Source organism: Gymnoscopelus braueri (genome assembly GCF_963280865.1).
Source record: "Gymnoscopelus braueri genome assembly, chromosome: 19".
NCBI lineage: Eukaryota > Metazoa > Chordata > Actinopteri > Myctophiformes > Myctophidae > Gymnoscopelus > Gymnoscopelus braueri.
The window spans coordinates 47,712,912-47,731,404 of NC_137621.1; the positions used below are offsets into that span (position 1 = coordinate 47,712,912).

General features: G+C 43.4%; 1 long non-coding RNA gene across 1 annotated transcript; it reads left to right on the plus strand.

The window, feature by feature from the left end:
* The first annotated feature begins 5,652 nt into the window (after positions 1–5,652).
* On the plus strand, positions 5,653–7,270 carry LOC308074451. The gene is made up of 3 exons (XR_013932111.1): positions 5,653–5,786; positions 6,370–6,820; positions 7,088–7,270. It is a non-coding gene; the product is annotated as an uncharacterized lncRNA (long non-coding RNA).
* Positions 7,271–18,493: the final 11,223 nt, after the last annotated feature.

Here is an 18,493-nt window from a genome sequence, read left to right on the forward strand (position 1 = left end):
AGTGCCTGTCTGGTGTATTTGTGCTGATCTTGCGAAGAGCTCGAATCCCAGGAGGGAATGAACATTTATTTATATATTAATTAATTAATTCATTCATTGATGCGTTTATTTGCACGCTTTGAATGGGCTGAATAGTGATTGACTTCCTTACATGTTGACTCCAACTCCAATGGCGAATAGCTGCATTTCTAAAATGTATTGTTAGAGATTGTCACTCACAGGAAGAAGTGGTTGTCTTCTAATGACTATTTCTAAGTAGCCTCTAACATAATGAATAATAGATGATGATGATGATGATGGTGATGGTGATAGATTTGAGAAACAAATCTGTAGTAAACAGCCGTGTTAGAGAGCAGTACAATGAAATCAGTGTGGCGACTGAGGTCTCAAGTTAATCTAGTGACCATGACTATTTTGTTTTTTAATGGCTGGTTGTATACTCTATGAATTGTTTACGGTACACATTTGTCGTGAGAAGAATGGCGCACCGGAGTAAGTGCCTGTCTGGTGTAATTGTGCTGATCTTGGGAAGAGCTCGAATCCCAGGAGGGAATGAACGTTTATTTATATATGTATTAATTAATTAATTAATTCATTGATGCGTTTATTTGCACGCTTTGAATGGGCTGAATAGTGATTGTCTTCCTTACACATGTTGACTCCAACTCCAATGGCGAATAGCTGCATTTCTAAAATGTATTGTTAGAGATTGTCACAGGAAGAAGTGGTTGTCTTCTAATGACTATTTCTAAGTAGCCTCTAACATAATGAATAATAGATGGTGATGGTGATGGTGATAGATTTGAGAAACAAATCTGTAGTAAACAGCCGCGTTAGAGAGCAGTACAATGAAATCAGTGTGGCGACTGAGGTCTCAAGTTAATCTAGTGACCATGACTATTTTGTTTTTTAATGGCTGGTTGTATACTCTATGAATTGTTTACGGTACACATTTGTCGTGAGAAGATTGGCGCACCGGAGTAAGTGCCTGTCTGGTGTAATTATGCTGATGTTGGGAAGAGTTCGAATCCCAGGAGGGAATGGACATTTATTTATTAATTAATTCATTGATGCGTTTATTTGCACGCTTTGAATGGGCTGAATAGTGATTGTACCTTACACATGTTGACTCCGACTCCAATGGCAAATAGTTGCATTTATTAAACGTGTAAATCTCTTATTAGAGAGGCTGACACAGGAAGTGATTGTCTTCCTGTTTCTCAACAACAACAAAACCAACGGAGAACCGTCCACAACGCAACGCGAGTGTTCGTCTGTCTGACGTTTCTTCATCCAAACAAGAATCAGATCGGTATGTGTTGGCATTGTGATATGAAATAAAAAACAGGCATTGACGAGGACAGCTACGCGTTCTTTCACCGTGGGACAACATCTGCTGTTACTAGGACGACAGTAGACGCGGTCTCAAGTTGATCTGGTCTCGTTACAATTTGAAACACCGGCCCGTCAGACCACTGTACCCCTCCTAAGAAGCCTTATTTGCGGCCAGTACTTTTGAAAGTGTCCGCTGGTTCAGCTGGGTCTTCTTTGTAGTGGTTCAAATGAGATCTAATTAGTTGTGGATATATTTATTGGACTTCTATAGTCTCAGCCAATTTTGGGGAGATAGAACTGCCTCTGACTAATGTTTGATATGTGTTTATGCGAGTAGTATTAACGTTATTTTACTTCAATTGAAGGTATGCGTCCAGGGAGTTAATTCTGCACTGAGCTGTCAACGAGACTTTTCACCAAGCAAGAGGACTTCATCCAGAGAAATATGCATTTGTTTATCAGTTGTGGAAAAAGTACTCACATTTTTTACTTGAGTAAAAGTAACAATACTGCAATGTAGAAATACTCTGTTACAAGCAAAAGTCCGGAATTAAAAAATTACTTGAGTAAAAGTACAAAAGTATTGGTATAAAAATGTACTTAAATACCAAAAGTTGAAAGTAATCCTTATGCAGAATGTCCCATTTCACAAGTTTTCTAATGTATAAAATGTCTAGAAATCTTTTGAAAATAGCAGACCCTACAAGTCCTATAAGTGAGCTTGTAGATCGGCTATTTTCTAATGGGCGAAATGTAGATATGGCTCAAGTGGTTAATGTATGTTTTGTAATAATAATCTAAATCTACAAAGTAACTAGTAACTGAAGTTTTCTAATAATTGTAATGGAGTAGATTTGGAGTAGAAGTAGTGGAGTAAAAGTATTGGAAATTGGAAATACTCAAGTAAAGTATAAATACCTAAAGATTGCACGGTACAGTACTTGAGTAAATGTACTTGCTTTGACCACTGGTCTTTTGTCTCAGTTGGGCAAATTGGTTTGACTGAGTGCAAAGTTAGGATTCATAACTTTATAGTTCAACTTTATTAGTAAATTAGTCCATTTAACCTATTAGTATCCAACTTTAAAGTGGTACTTAACTGCCTCTTTTGTGTTCTTTTGATCAAATTTGCATGTAATTATTATTGAACAATTGCTACCAATGTGCATTTAAACTAACATACAGCATTACAATATTATTCAAGGGACAGATGTGGAAACCCAGGCCCTCATTACCTGGCGGGGGACCAATGACCGGTACTTCACTGGGAAGAAAAACACGTTTAAATCTGGATGGGAGTGAGTATTGAGTGCTTCTAGCATTTCCTATATATCTGGGCAGTGGTTGGTGTCAGATTTGGGCAGTGTCCATCTTTAATGATTTCTTATTATTGTAGTGGAAGTGAGTCAGTATTGTTGTTTTCTCAGGGAATTTGTTAAGACTTCAGGCCTGTCCATGACAGGCAAACAGGCAGGCAAGAAGTGGAATAATCTCAAAGATCGCTACAAGGTAATCTGAACATCTGCAAAGACGCAGCATTCCTTGAGTGAAAGTGTTACTTGGGAATGTGAATAGTCAGTTTCACAGTGTAGTAATTAGAACCCTATTTCCAGGAGCATAAAGATCCACCATCTGGGAAAGGGGTAGAGCCCGGTGATGCCACAGCTGCCACCTGGAAGTGGTACAGTCAGATGGATGCTGCTCTCGGGGGGCAGCACTCAATTAATGCCCCCCTGGTGGTTGCATCCAATATCACTGCCACTTCAGGTGGCGTGGTCCGCTTAGCGACCTCTAGCCTATCAGAAACAGAGGAAGCCAGGGAGAGCCAGCCAGAAAAAAATGAAGATTTGCTGGATTTCTTGCGAGAGCAGTCCGAGAGAGAAGAGGAGAAGCACAGGGAGGACTTGAGAAGAGAAGAGGAGAGGGAAAGGGCAGCCACACAGCGCTCAGAGAGATATCTGGCTCTGTTTGAGAAACTGGTGGACAAAATGTAGTGAAATAATCATATTTGAACTGCCCCCCACCCCCACCCCCACCCCCCCCACCATGACAAGCACTTGGAATTGTACGAGTTCAGGCATTACATTTAGTTGGACTTGGTTCCACAGATAAATATTGTGAAAATAGCCGAACTACGCTCACAGCGCGTCGTATTGCAAGGCGTTGTGAGCTTGTAGATCAGCTATTTTCACAATATTTGCCTCTTTCGTAGGTCAATATTTGGCCAATGTTGGACCATTTCTTATAGTTCAGTTTGATGTTTACTTTTGGCGTAGTAATGGTGTTCTTATTAGTTTATTTAAGGGGTATTTAAAGGTCTAGTAGTTCCTTTAAGAAATGTGCAGATACCCTGTGTACTTATACTGTGTGTTGGTTTGTTTACTTCGGAGTGAGCAAACAATGTTGCACTTTAACCCATTAAAACTGGGAAAGTATCTGTGTCATTTGCATCAGTCTTTTTACCACTTAAACCATATTTGATACTTTGGCTATTCACAAATGGCAGATGTTCAAGCTCACAGCGTGTCACTTTTTGCCGCACTTTGAGCTTGTAGATCTGCTATTTTTGAAAGAATTTTGAAAATGTATGCAAATATTTGAACACATATACATTTTTAACTAAAATCTTTGCTTCTCGGGGTCCCTGGAACAAAAAAGTTGGAACGAAGTTTGAGCACCACTGATATAGCAACATAAGTTTTTCAGAAAAGCCTCAGGTCTTAATGGATTAAGCTGTTCATCTGGGGACCCCCCCCCCCCCCCAAAAAATAACTACCCCCCTGGGTAGTGTACCGTTAATATGTAATATATGTTGTCTATTTTGTTCACTTCCCAGGGATTTGTTTCATTTGTCAATTGTTGTACAAGTAATTACATTTTAACACATTCTTGAAAGTAAATAATATTATTTAATTTGATTTACAACAAAACAGAAAAGACACCATTGCATGAAATTAATATAATACAACATATATATAAATATATATATATATATATATATATATATATATATACACAACTATTTACAATCTAATTATATGAAATGAAATGATGCAACTTGTACTATGAATGCTTAGTCAACTTGACCGTTGGCCTCTGTACTTAGTCTGCTCTTTTTCCCTCTACAGCAATTCTTCGCGGTGTTGTGAGCTTATAGATCTGCTATTTTCGGCTATTGTTCGGAACAATAGCAGATCTATAAGCTTGTTCCCCATCAAACAAAGAGTTGGCGGACCCTCTTTAGTAACTCTAAGAACCCCCTAGAGGTTCCGGACCCCCTGTTGAACACCCCTGCTGTACACAAACCTTCCTCTGTCTGTAGATCAGGGGTCTTCAATGTTTTTCAGGCCAAGGACCCCTATAGCTGAGAGAGAGATGAAGCAGGGACCCCCTACTACATATGTTGCAGATTAAACCTTTTCATAGATTTCATAGATAGATCCATGGACTTGTTTGACAGCACTATCATTGTGTAGTGTTGTGCTAGATTCATGTTAATGTGTATTTTCATATATTTAACCACTTGAACCATCAATACTTAGTAAACTTGACCTTGCGCTCTGTACTTGGTCTGCTCCCCCCTACACCAAACCTCTCTGCTGAAAATAGCAGATCTGCTATTTCCGGCTAATGTTCCTCTCAGAATAGGGATGCTAGGGTTCAAGTGGATAATGTAAAAAAAAAGTTCCTATCACACAAAGATTTGGTGGACCCCCCTGTAGTAACTCTGAGGACCCCCTAGGGGTCCTGGACCACCGTTGAAGACCTCTGCTCTACATGTAATCATGGTCTCCCAGCCATGCATCCAGTTCATCAGGAGCACTGATTTCATCAGCAAGCCTCTCTCGGAGACCGTTCCCAGACAGTTCCCTCTCAGCGCCGTCTGCGCCATCCTCCTCAACTGGGCCCGGGCCATCCTCCTGCTCCTCCTCCTCGTCCAGGATATCCCCTGCTGCCTTGCAAATGTTGTGGAGTATGCAGCATGCGGCGATCACCTTTGGGGCAAAGATGGGCCTGATCTCCAGGGCCCGAAGGAAGATCGAGCGCCACCGTGCCTTCAGCATCCCAAAGGTACGCTCTACGATGTTGCGTCCTTTGGTGTGGTGCCGGTTGTACCGTGCTTGAACTTGGCCTGTGAATTCAAATGTACTTTGTAAATCTATTGTGTATTTCAAAGTCACCAAAGTGTGTGTGTGTGTGTGTGTGTGTGTGTGTGTGTGTGTGTGTGTGTGTGTGTGTGTGTGTGTGTGTGTGTTTTCTTATGACACAGGAAGAGCGTTCTTACCTGCCAACGGCTTGCGGTATGGAGTCATAAGAGCCACAGGGTGCTGCAAGCACGGATAGCCTCCATCACCCAACAGGAAGTACCTTGCTGGTGGATACAGGGCCTGCTTGTAGAAGCGTGATCGCCGCATGACAAGGGCATCATGTACAGTACCTGGTTGGCCAATGTATGTTGAATGTTAATGTTAATGTTTTGAATAGCCAAATAAATCTTAAGATGACAGTCTTAATCTGAATGTTTTAGAAAATGTTTGGATACAATTTGCATTGGCTATTGATTTCATGTTTTGTCCCAAAACATGCCTAGCATTACTTGAAATACGTGCAGCCTAATGTACAGGGTCCCCACAGTCATGAAATTCCCTGAAATATTTCATAATTAGAAAAAACCTTTTCCAGTCCTGGAAAAGGTTTTGAATTTATCAAGGGTCGTGGAAAAATATTTGGCTATGCATTGTTTTTGGCTATTGATTTTGTTGATAAAAAACATTTTGTACATTACACAAAACATGTAACATAAGTTAGTTTTTCGCCAAACAGGCTGTGTGATTGCAGCCTAAATGTATATCGGACGTGACAAAAAGAACAGATTAAGAGAAGACTGCACAAGCCATTATCCCCAATGCAATCTTGCGCTCTCTCCCTCTCTAACCATGGAAGAGAGACGTTGCCTTGGAATAAAATTATATTTGATACACATATTTGTATCAAGCAGATTGCTTTAAATTATCGTATATTTTTTCTTGTCAGGAATCCAGTGGAGAGCCGCCCCACCCCGGCCGGGAGGAAGCTGATGACCTGGAAAAGACCGGGGAAGCTTCCTCCCGCCCCCACCCTCCTGGCCGCGAGGAAGCTGAGGACCTGGAACAGACCGGCGAGGCTTCCTCCCGAAACAAATCCAGCATATCTTCATTTTTTTTTCTTAGGTCGTGGCTGGCTTTCCCTGGCTTCCTCTGCTTTCGAAGAAGGGCTAGAGGTCGCTAAGCGCACCACGCCACCTGCAGCTGTGGCACCACCGGGCTCTATCCCTTTGCCTGTTGGTGGGTCTTTATGCTCCTGAAAATAGGGTTCTAATTACTGCACCCCGGCCGGGAGGAAGCTGATGACCTGGAAAAGACCGGGGAAGCTTCCTCCCGGCCCCCCCCCCCCCTGCCCGCAATGAAGCTGAGGACCTGGAGAAGACCGGCGAGGCTTCGGCCAGGTAAAAGTGACCAAAATGAAAATGCACTGTGATATGTTAGCTTGTAGATCTGTTCTTTTTGTCAGGTGACACCTTTACTGTAGTCTATCTAGGCAGAGGCATTGATAGCACACATGTTTAAAGGTCAATACCACTTTGGTAGAGGCTAGGGTTGTGTAGTTAACGTGCCATGATGTAACTCCAAAGGTGGACAAGAAATCAAAAATAATCGCTCCAACACAGATACCCTGCAGCACCAGTGAGGGCAAAAGCTTTCTGTTGATGTAGGGGGGGACCATTCGGACGTGGCACCCGTCTATGGCACCGGCAGCATGGCGCAATACCGTTCCCAGACAAGTCCCTCTCAGTGCCATCCCCCACCCCCCTGGCCGCGAGGAAGCTGAGGACCTGGAACAGAGCGGCGAGGCTTCCTCCCGGCTCCACCCCCTGCCCACAAGGAAGCTCAGGACGTGGAGTAGACCGGCGAGGCTTCGGTGAGGTAAAAGTGACCAAAATTAAAATGCACCGTGATATGTTGTTAGCTTGTAGATCTGTTCTTTTTGTCACGTGACACCTTTACTGGAGTCTATTTAACGTGCCATGGTGGACAAGATTAAGAAATCACAAATAATCGCTCCATTGATTAGAAATTTATCATTCTAAATATGCTCCTCATTGACTTACATTGTACATAAACATTGACATTATTATTAGCACATAAACGAATGTAAACAACGCTGATTCAGACGATATAGAACATCACCAAACCCAGTACTGTTTTGTTTATTCTAATAAAAATTTTAACTTCCTGTTGGTTTTACTAGTTGAAGACTGCGGATTGCCGTCTTGTTGAGATGCCATGTTGGCCTGCCTCTCTAGTGTTGTAAGTTTATCTAACTAGGCAATTTTTGTATTGGATAATGCTTTGTGTTAGTAATTAGCCTAGACTTGACAGTTTTGTTCTTATTAAAAATAGTAAAATCAACAGGAAGTTTCGATTTGCACTAAAAATACAAACAGTACTGGCTTTGGTGATGTTCTATATTGTCTGAATCAGCTTTGTTCGTTTATGTGCTAAAAGAGTGACGCGTGACAAGGGCATCATGTACAGTACCTGGTTGGCCAATGTAAACAGGAACCTGCCATTCGCATCACAGATACCCTGCAGGACCAGTGAGGGGAAAAGCTTCCTGTTAATGTAGCACTTTTTTTGTGGCAGTCTAGGGGGGACGATTCGGACGTGGCAACCGTCGATGGCACCGGCAGCATGGCGGAATACCGGATGTCCAGCTAGCCAGCGAAACTCGGCCCCCACCTCCTCCATGTCCTCGGGTCTGGGGAAATGAATCACTCTGTGGAGGAGCTCTGTCATCATTTCCTCCCAAGACCTTGTGGACCGTCCTGCAGATGGTGGAGATTGGCATCCCGAAGGCGTCTCGTGTCATCCTGTAGGACGCCCCACAGGCCAGCCAGTAAAGTGTCACCAGCACCTCAATTTCATGGCTCCATCCGTGGTCCTTCTCCCGGGGCAGCATAATCTACTGGGAGCGCCATGAAAGACGGCCGCATCCGTACGCGCTCTGTAACATCGCAACGTTTTTCCATCTTTTTAGTATTTTTTAGCCTTCTCCTTTTTCCCTACACCGTCGCGTGTCTAAGGAGTTATGACAGACAAGCACTTATGGACATTAGCACAGCGATTACACACAGAATTCCGGACTTTTTCGCTGAAAACCTTCCACTCGGCTGGGAGGGGGGAGGGGTTCCCTTTGTTCCGGCAGGAACAGAAAGTTACCCGAGGCGACGAAAAAGACCGTGGCGTCGAGGGACAAGAGCAGGTCTCCTCGTAAGGACAACAAAACGTGGATATAAACCTGCACTGCCTTCAATCCTGCTAGCGAACGTTAGATCTCTGTGTGAATCAAGAACTGTGACCACTATGGACGACTTACTGGCGCGCGTTAAATACAACGCAGAGACGAGGAGCAATTGTATTGTTGTGCTAACAGAGACGTGGCTAACGGAGTTAGCATCTGATTCTTCCATCACTCCCCCTGGTTTCACCGTGTATAGAAAAGACAGAGACACTGTACTAAGCGGTAAGCAACGTGGGGGGGGAGTTTGTGCCTTGATCAACAACAACTGGTGCAAAGATGTTAAAATCCTAGATAGTCACTGCTCACCAGACCTTGAACTTTTAATCATAGCCTGCCGTCCTTTCTACCTACCACGCGACTTCAGCATTGTGATTGTAGCCGTTGTTTACATTCATCCTGGAGCTAATAAGGACACAGCTATGAGGGAATTACACCAGGCGATCAGTGCACAAGAAAATCGCCACCCGGACTGCGCAGTCATCTGCCTAGGCGACTTCAACCGGACAGACTTAAAAAAGGTCTTTCCCAAATTCCACCAGCATGTCGCCTGCAGTACCCGTGGTGACAATATTCTTGACCACTGCTACACGCCCTTCAAGGATGGATACAAAGCCCTCCGACGCCCACCGCTAGGAAGCTCTGACCACGACGCCATCCAGCTGCTACCTGCCTACAAACAGAGGCTAAAAAGGGAGCCGGTCGTTGAGAAGGAAATCCGAATCTGGTCTGAGGACACAGACGCTATGCTACAATCCTGCTTCTACCAGACTGACTGGGGGATGTTTAAGAACGCCGCTGGGAATAACATCAACGAACTCTCAGACTCAGTCACTGGCTTTATCAGTAAGTGCATAGATGACATAGTCCCAAAAAAGACAGTTCGGATCTATCCCAATCAGAAACCATGGATGGACAGCGGAGTACGTGCACATCTGCATGAACGGGATGCTGGTTTCAAATCTGGCGACATGGAAACGCGCAACACGACGCGCGCGGCCCTAAACAGCGCCATCAGGAAGGCGAAAAAGGCCTACACAAAAAAGATGCAAGACAAACTCAGCAATGGCGACATCAGGAGCACATGGCAGGCGGTACACACCTTGACAGACTGCAAAACAAGAACCAGAAGCGAGGTGAACCCGCCTGCCTGCCTCCCCAACGAACTGAACACTTTCTACGGCCGGTTTGAGATCAGCTCCAACCGCGGCAGCCAAGCGGGGCCATCAGCAGCACCAGCAGAGGACAACCCTCTAACCATCTCGGAGAGAGAAGTGCGTACAGCCTTCACACGGGTCAACATCCACAAGGCAGCCGGACCTGATGGGATTCCAGGCCGGGTCCTTAAGACATGTGCAGACCAGCTGGCGGGTGTCTTCGCTGACATCTTTAACCTCTCCCTCTCCCTGGCTGTGGTCCCTGCAGGGTTCAAAATGTCAACCATTGTGCCCATTCCCAAAAAGGCCAAAGTGACATGCCTGAACGACTGGAGACCTGTTGCTCTCACCCCGATCGTCAGCAAGTGTTTCGAGAAACTGGTGAGGGAATACATCAGCTCCACGCTACCTGCCTCGCTGGATCCGTGGCAGTATGCATACCGCAAAAACAGATCCACCGACGACGCTATTGCCATGGCTCTCCACACCGTCCTCTCGCACATGGACAACAAGCTGCTGAAGGACAAATATGTACGTATGCTGTTCGTGGACTACAGCTCAGCATTCAACACCATTGTCCCAGCAATACTTGACAAAAAGCTCAGAGACCTAGGGCTACACCCAAGCATGTGCGACTGGATACAGGACTTCTTGTCCAACCGACATCAGGTGGTGAGAATGGGCAGCATCACATCCGACCCCCTGACCCTCAACACCGGAGCACCCCAGGGATGCGTGCTGAGCCCCCTCCTCTACTCCCTGTACACGTATGACTGCATAGCCACACATGTCTCCAACACCATCATAAAGTACGCGGACGACACGACAGTGATAGGCCGAATCGTCAACAACGACGAGTCTGACTACAGAGAGGAGATCAAATCACTAGCACGCTGGTGCCGGGAGAACAACCTCTCTCTTAACGTCGACAAGACCAAAGAACTGATCGTGGACTTCAGGAGGCCGCGGAGAGACCATGCGCCCATCCTCATCGACGGTGCTGCAGTGGAAAGGGTCAGCGAGTTCAAGTTCCTCGGAGTACACATCGAGGAGGACCTCAAATGGGAGACGCACTCCACACACGTGAGGAAAAAGGCTCAGCAGCGACTGTACTGGCTCCGCCGCCTGAAGAAGCTCGGAGTAGGACGTCGCATCCTCAGGCTGTACTACAACAGTTCTGTCGAAGGCATCCTAACAGGCTGTGTCACGGCCTGGTACGGGAACTGCACTGCCCGAGAAAAGATCAGCCTACAACGAGTAGTGCGATCGGCAGAGCGGATAATGGGAATCGAGCTCCCAGCGCTCCAGGAACTGTACAAAAAGCGGTGCGTGCTCAAAGCCAAGCGCATCATCAAGGACAAGCACCACCCAAGTCACAGACTGTTCAACCCCCTACAACGACCGCGACCGGGCAAGGGGCTCTACCGCAGTATCAAGAGTTCCACCACCAGGTATTGGTGTAGTTTCAATCCGGCTGCTGTCAGAATGCTGAATGGGGAATAAGCCTGGATGAGGCATAGGCCTTGTTCAGCAGCCTTTTCTTTTCTGGCTCTTCCTGAACACACCTGTGGATTATACCAGGGACAATGACTTGGACTTTAGCCCCCCCTCGGACACACCTGTGGACTACACCAGGTACAAATGACTTTATGTTGCACTCTCTCATGGAGCTACTTGCGGATTATACTAGGGTCAGTCCACTCTAGGTGGACACGCACTGACCTTTTGCACCTTAATCCCTTGTATAACGCACTGACTTTTTTTTTGTCTTTTTATTGTGCTCCTTTTCCTCTAAGCACCTTAACGTCCATTGTCTATCATGCACAGTATAAGTATAACATGCACAGTATACAATACATTGCTGCTATGCTCAGGCACCTTAGTTTAGTTTTTTTTAGTTTTTATTATCTCAGGTAATTTGTAAATATGTAGATAACTTGTCTGGCCTTCTGTTGCTCTCTTGTTTTGATCTCCTTCCCACTTACCCCCCACCCTCTTCTTCTCCCCCCCCCCTCTTCTTTCTATGGAAACTAACGTTGCGATGGGAACGATGTACAAAAAAGAATTTCACCCACTCTTTTACCTTGTAAACCTGTGATGTGACAATAAAACTGATTCTGATTCTGATTCTGATTCTGATATGGATGAGCATGGTCACACTCAACCTGGATAGCCGTAGGGCTGGTTTTGTGTCGCCACCGGCGAAGTACAGGGGACTGAGGAAGGGGACATGCTCATTCAATTGCGCATAGCGCACTGTGGGTTGGTCCTGTAAAAAAAAGAACATCACGTCACAAAATGGCAGATATACAAGCTCATAGTGCGGCACTGTGCCACGCTATGAGCTTGTAGATCTGCATTTTTTTTTAAACTCTGGGACATTTGTGCACATCATTTTTTTTTTTTTTTTTTTTTTAAATCATTGCTTCTGTGGGGGTCCCTGGAATAAAACGTTTTGAGATGGGGGTCCGCGGCCAAATGTTTTCTAAATCCTAACAGTATGTTGTATAAGTGGTACTCCAACTTTGCCATGTCAAGGGCCCACAAAATGATATGTATTTAGCCGCGAACCCCCATCTCTAAATGTTGTTCCAGGGACCACCCAGAAGCACAGATCGGAGTTTAAAATGTTTGCTTTAAAACATATATATATATACAAGTTTTGTTGTGCACAAATCTTCCACGATTTTTAAAAAAAATATCAGATACAGTAGACCAGCTCATAGTGAGCTTGTATGTCTGCTATTTTTGAATAGCCAAAGAAATCTTAAAATGACACACAGATGCTTTCCCGGTCTTAATGGGTTAACTGATTTTTTTTAATGCTTGGATCTAATTTGCATTGTCTATTGTCCCAAAACATGTCTAGCATTACTTGAAATACGTGCCACCTAATGTACACAGGATGTCATGTGACAAAAATAGTAGATCTACAAGCTAACGCGTTGCGTCATACATTGTTGCCTTGTAGATCTGTTCCTTTTGTCACGTGACACCTTTGCTGGAGTCTATCTAGGCAGTGGCATTGATAGCACACATGTTTAAAGGGCAAGACCACTTTGGTAGGGGTTGGGGTTGTGTAGTTACCTTGCCATGATGTAACTCCAAAGGTAGTCAAGAAGAAAAAAAAAATTGAAAAAAATTAGAAATTGATAATTCAAAATATGCTCCACATTGACTTACATTGTACAGTGAAACAGCTCTCAAAGTCACTCTTTTAGCACATAAAGAAACAAACTGATTCAGACAATGATCCAGATCCAGTCCGGGTTTTCTTCTTAATAAAAATAGTTAATCAACAGGAAGTTGATATTTTTATATAAAAAAAAAAACAGTACTGTGTTTGGTGATCTATATTGTCTGAATCAGCCTTGTTAGTGCTAAAAGAGTGACTTTAAGAACTGTTTCACTGTACAGTGTCAATGAGGAGCATATTTTGAATTCTCAATTTCTAATCAATGGAGCAATTATTTTTGATTTCTTGTCCACCTTGGACAGGTAACTACACAACCCAAACCTCTACCAAAGTAGAGGTTGGAACCCACTCCCACCTCACATCAAAGCCGCCCCCACTCTTGCCGTGTTCAAAACCCACCTTTTTAGACTCGCTTTCCCTGCTTAACCCAAACCAAATCTCACTTTCTTCCTCTAAGCCTTAGCCTTTTGTTTTTAGCCTTTTAACATCTTCTTTTTCTCCTAATAAAATTGTTTTTAAACTGTTTTGTAAAGCGACTTTGGGTACTAGAAAAGCGCTATATAAGTCTGATGTATTATTATTATTATTATTATTATTATTAAAGTGATCTTGCCCTTTTAAGATTATTGCACCATTGCTATACGCCTGGAATTGGGGCTAAATACTTTGGAAAAGTTTTGAAAATATTGCCTATATTGGCATAACTGATTATTTTACTTTTTTAAAATCTCATAAGTGATTTCACCATAACATCAAAATATCAAGGTCCATATCACCCAAACCTACATTATTACATTATTATGTAATGAAGACCAGAGTTGCAACTGTACTTGGACCTATTTCTGTCTACACCACATCTCTTGAATTGCTGAAATCTTGCAGAATTATCAGACCAGAAAGCCACTGTAGCCTTATATGAAATATAGTGCTTTTCACTAATGACGTGTCCCACAGTTTATATAAAGGTTTATGTTTCACCATACATAAAGCTAGCCTTCATAGACATGACTCATGGGATATTCTGGTTTTGACTAATGATATACAATGTCACACAGATGAGGTACAGTATAGGTACTTTATTCACACTTATTTGTGTTTTATTTATGCTTACCAAGTAAACTGTGAAGTCTAGGCTAACTACTAACACAAAGCATGATCCAATACAAAAAATTGCCTAGTTAGATAAACTTACAACACTAGAGAGGCAGGCCAACATGGCATCTCTCCTCTGCCTCCTCAGCTCCATCCTGGCTCTCCTTGCACGGATTCTCCTCCTCCACTGGGCAGCCTCCTCTTCAGCCTCTAAATGCAGCATGCCTACAGCCACAGCAGCAACTACAAGACGCTTCTGGTCCATTTTTGTCCCGTTCTCACTTTTAAAATGCTTGTCTTTCTTATAATATCAATATAATATCTAATAATAAAATACAGTGATTTTGTTTGAATATGATGGAATATGATTAAGGATTACTGTGATTATGGTAAGCTCACATTTCATATCACACACACACGATACAGTAAGAACTCCTGTAAGTTATTAAAAGTAAAAACAATAAAATAAATAAAACGTTTTTTAAGAAACGTTTATTTTGAATTTTTTTTATGCATGGGCAGGGACCACCTGCAATACCTTTGCGGACCACCAGTGGTCCGCGGACCACCGGTTGAAAACCCCTGGTATAGGCCTTCATATGCATATTTCTATACGCTTTTTAAAAAATATAACAGTAAATGGGATATTAACATGTATTTCTCTTTTAAAAACGAAAAGAGGCAGTGTTTTATTTAAATTTTATTTTTTATAGAATGTTTTGTTGTAAACAGCACATTAAACTTATTTTATACTCCGTTGTACAAAAATAACGAGATGGTGACGTCATCGAGTACGCTGCCGTTCCAACTACCGTACTCCCGTTCTCCCGTCCTCCCGTCCTCGGAAGTACGCTGCCGTTCCAACTACCGTACTCCCCTCCTCCCGTCCTCCCGTCCTCGGAAGTTCCTACTTCCGAGGCGAACTTGCAAGTCTGAACTTCCAAGGACGCAAGTCCATGCTTCCCAAGTTCGGGTATTGAGAAACGGCCTCAGTCCGTGAAGCAGACACACTCTGTATATTTAAGACTAGATTAAAAACCTTTCTCTATGATAAAGCCTATAGCCGAAGTGTATAGACTCAGTCACCCTATAGTCATCCTCTCTCCCCTCCCCCTCCCCATCTCCCCCCCTCTCTCCTCTCTCCTCTCGTCCACTCTCTTCTCGTCCTCCCTTTTGGTTGTGTGGGTTGTGTCCCACTGGTACAATCGTAATTAACACTGTACGGATTCACGCTCTAGTAAGGCCTGCCACTAATTCTACACCCGGGGACCCGCTCCCCGGAGTTTATTTTATCTCCCACGTCGCAGTTCCATGGACTGTCACTACGGACCCCCAGCTGCGGCTCAAGACTGTGACTGCGGACTAGGGCTGTCAGTTCTCCTCTATAATCCCATTCGAATTTCAATGCTTTATTATTCTTAATATTCGAATATTTTTGAATATGTTATATAATATATAATTATATAAAATGTATTTTTTAATGTAAATTGTGTAAATTTAATTATGTAAATGTAGTACAATAATAAACACATACGTGCACACATACAAAACGTAACTTTCTCTGTTACTATAAACAAGTGACCTACCAATGTTTTCGCATTGGAAAAAAAATTAAAAAATTAAAAAATATATAAAAAAAATTAAATTCGAATGGCAATTTTAGCATTCGAATATTATACATTTTATATCGAATTCTTTTCGAATAGTGAAATTCGTTCTGACAGCCCTACTGCGGACCGGGCCTCTCCATGGAGCACGACCGTGGATTTCTTCTACATTACACTATACCACTAGACTATACTGTATATTATCTTAACATTCTTATATTATACCATTATATACTGGATACACATTATTGTTGTACTATATTATATTATCATATACTATCTTACACTATTATATTTGCTACAATTGTTATTGTTACTACTTGTATCTCTTTCTGTCTCTCCTCTGTCTCTCTCTCTCTCTTCTTTCCCCCCGACATGGTCGAGGCAGAAGGCCCCCACCCTAGAGCCTAAGGTCTGCCTGACGTTTCTTCCAGTTAAGGGGGAGTTTTTCGTTGCCACCAGTGGCGCGGGAAGGGGGGGGCTATGGGGGCTGCAGCCCCCCTGGTGATGGGAGCAGCCCCCCTGGTGATGGGAAGAAAAAAAAAAAAGAAAAAAAAAAGTTTTATTTTATTTTATTTTTTATAATATATATATATTTTATGGATCATAGCAGTCTGTTACGGTCATGGATGAACTTCAACCTGGTGTTTACACTGTCTTTCTGCCTTTTTGTGTGGTATTAAGGACTTCCCGCGCGCCTGGTTGCCACTGTCGCAAAATTGCTTGCTCAGGGTGGGTCCGGTCTCTTCTCCACATGTAAAGTGTCTTGAGACAACTTGTTTTGATTTGACACTTTAATAAAATTGAATTGAATTGAAAAAATATAGGAAGGAAATGCACGAACGTCTGGAGGCTGTTTTTGGAATCAGCATCCCCTTCCAGTTTTATGATTATCTGGACAGTAATGATAAGAAACTGATTCTGATCCTTCTGGTGGCATGTAAGAAGGCCATTACAAGGAAGTGGATGCAACCGCAGGCACCCACTGTGGAGGAGTGAATTGAGATAGTTCATGAGATCTACAGAATCGAAAAACTGTCTTTCTCAATCAAAACCCAAGAAGACTAATTATTTTGGATTTGGTCTAAATGAACTGACTACGTGAAACCAACCCGTTCAGATTTCTTCTGAATGACTAAACAAAATTGAAGGTGTTTTTTCTTTTCTTTGTGTCTTGTAAGTGTTGATCCTGCACTTGTTCTTAAATGTGTGTGATTACGTGAAGGCCCCCCCCCCCCTTTTTTCAAAGCTGCCCGCTGCTAGATATACTTTAGATAAAACTGTCTGTACACACGATGATCACAATAAAAACTAAATAAAAAATAAAAAATAAAAAAAAAAGCCACACCGTCCACCACCACCAGCATGCCATTTACAAGGCAGCCCAATGTCTCCAGCCCTAACCCACCAAATTTACCCAAGCCTTCATCTGGCCCTACCCAAAAGCCTAAATCCACACCCTCCACCAGTATGCCATCTACAAAGCAGCCCATGGTCTCCAGCTCTAACCCACCAAATTTACCCAAGCCTTCATCTGACCCTACGAAGCCTAAAGCCCCACCCTCTACCAGCATGAAATCTACAAGGCAGCCTGTGCTGTCCTTCTCTACACCACCAAATCTGCCCATGCCGCCATCTGACCCTAGCCAGAAACCTACAGTCATATCCTCTACCAGTAAACCAGAAGTTAGAGCCTCAGCACGCCCTGCTGCAGAGTTTGACCTCACTACATTCCTCTTCAAGCAAGATGCAATTGGAAAGAGAGCCGTAAAGGAAAAAGAAAAAAAGAAAATTGAAAGAGCCCAAGTGGAAGAGAAACAGGATCTGACAAAACCCCAGAAGGTACTTAAGTTCCTCACCAACCCCATGTCCAAGGTGTATTCACTCTTTCTGCAAAGAGCCATACCTATTTTTGACATCATAGCAACCAGGTTCTCCAAAAAGAGGAGCCATGCATACAGATCCTGCTTCCAACTTTGGAGCTGCAACTGCAAAAGATACTGCTTTCATTCTGTCAGCCTGAGCACGTGATCACTATGATGGATGAAATTGGTAGAGGCTTCAAACCAGCACTGTACGGTAGAAGGGAAAATCATCTACCTGATGAAGAACTCTCAATTGGCCATGACACCCAGACCTTCATCCAAAGCTAGGGTAATCTAGAGCTGAAGCCATTTTTCAGAGATGTGAGGAAGTATTTCTCATCTGCAGCTGACTACATGGTTTCCAAATTTCCATTTGGGGATGAGCTGCTTATGCATGCTGTTGTGGCAGACATAACCAAACGGCAATCTGTGAGATTCCACTCACTCCGGTACTTTCTCAGACGCTTTCCTTCTATTCTGCCTGGAGAGGTCACTATGGATCAAGTGGAAGATGAGTTCAGGATGTATCAAACAACCAGCTTTGAAGACGGCATCCTCACCAAGCGCACTGATGAGGCCTGGCGGGACATAGGCCTGTTGAAGAGGGGAGGCAAGGAGATCTTCTCCAACCTTTCAACAGCCATGCTTGGCGTATTGGTTATTTTCCATAGTAATGTTGATTGCGAGAGGATTTTCAGTTTAGTTACAAAAAACAAGATCCTATAACGAGCCAGACGGAGCACTGACATGTTAAGTGCCTTGGTGACAAGGAAGGTGAGCATGGCTGCAAAGGGGTCAGTCTGTCACTTGGAAGTGTTCAATGATGCTCTGCTCAAAAAGGCCAAGTCAGCAACTTATGAGACAAAACAGCCAAGCAAGTGCCTCTGCAAGTGTTGTTGTATG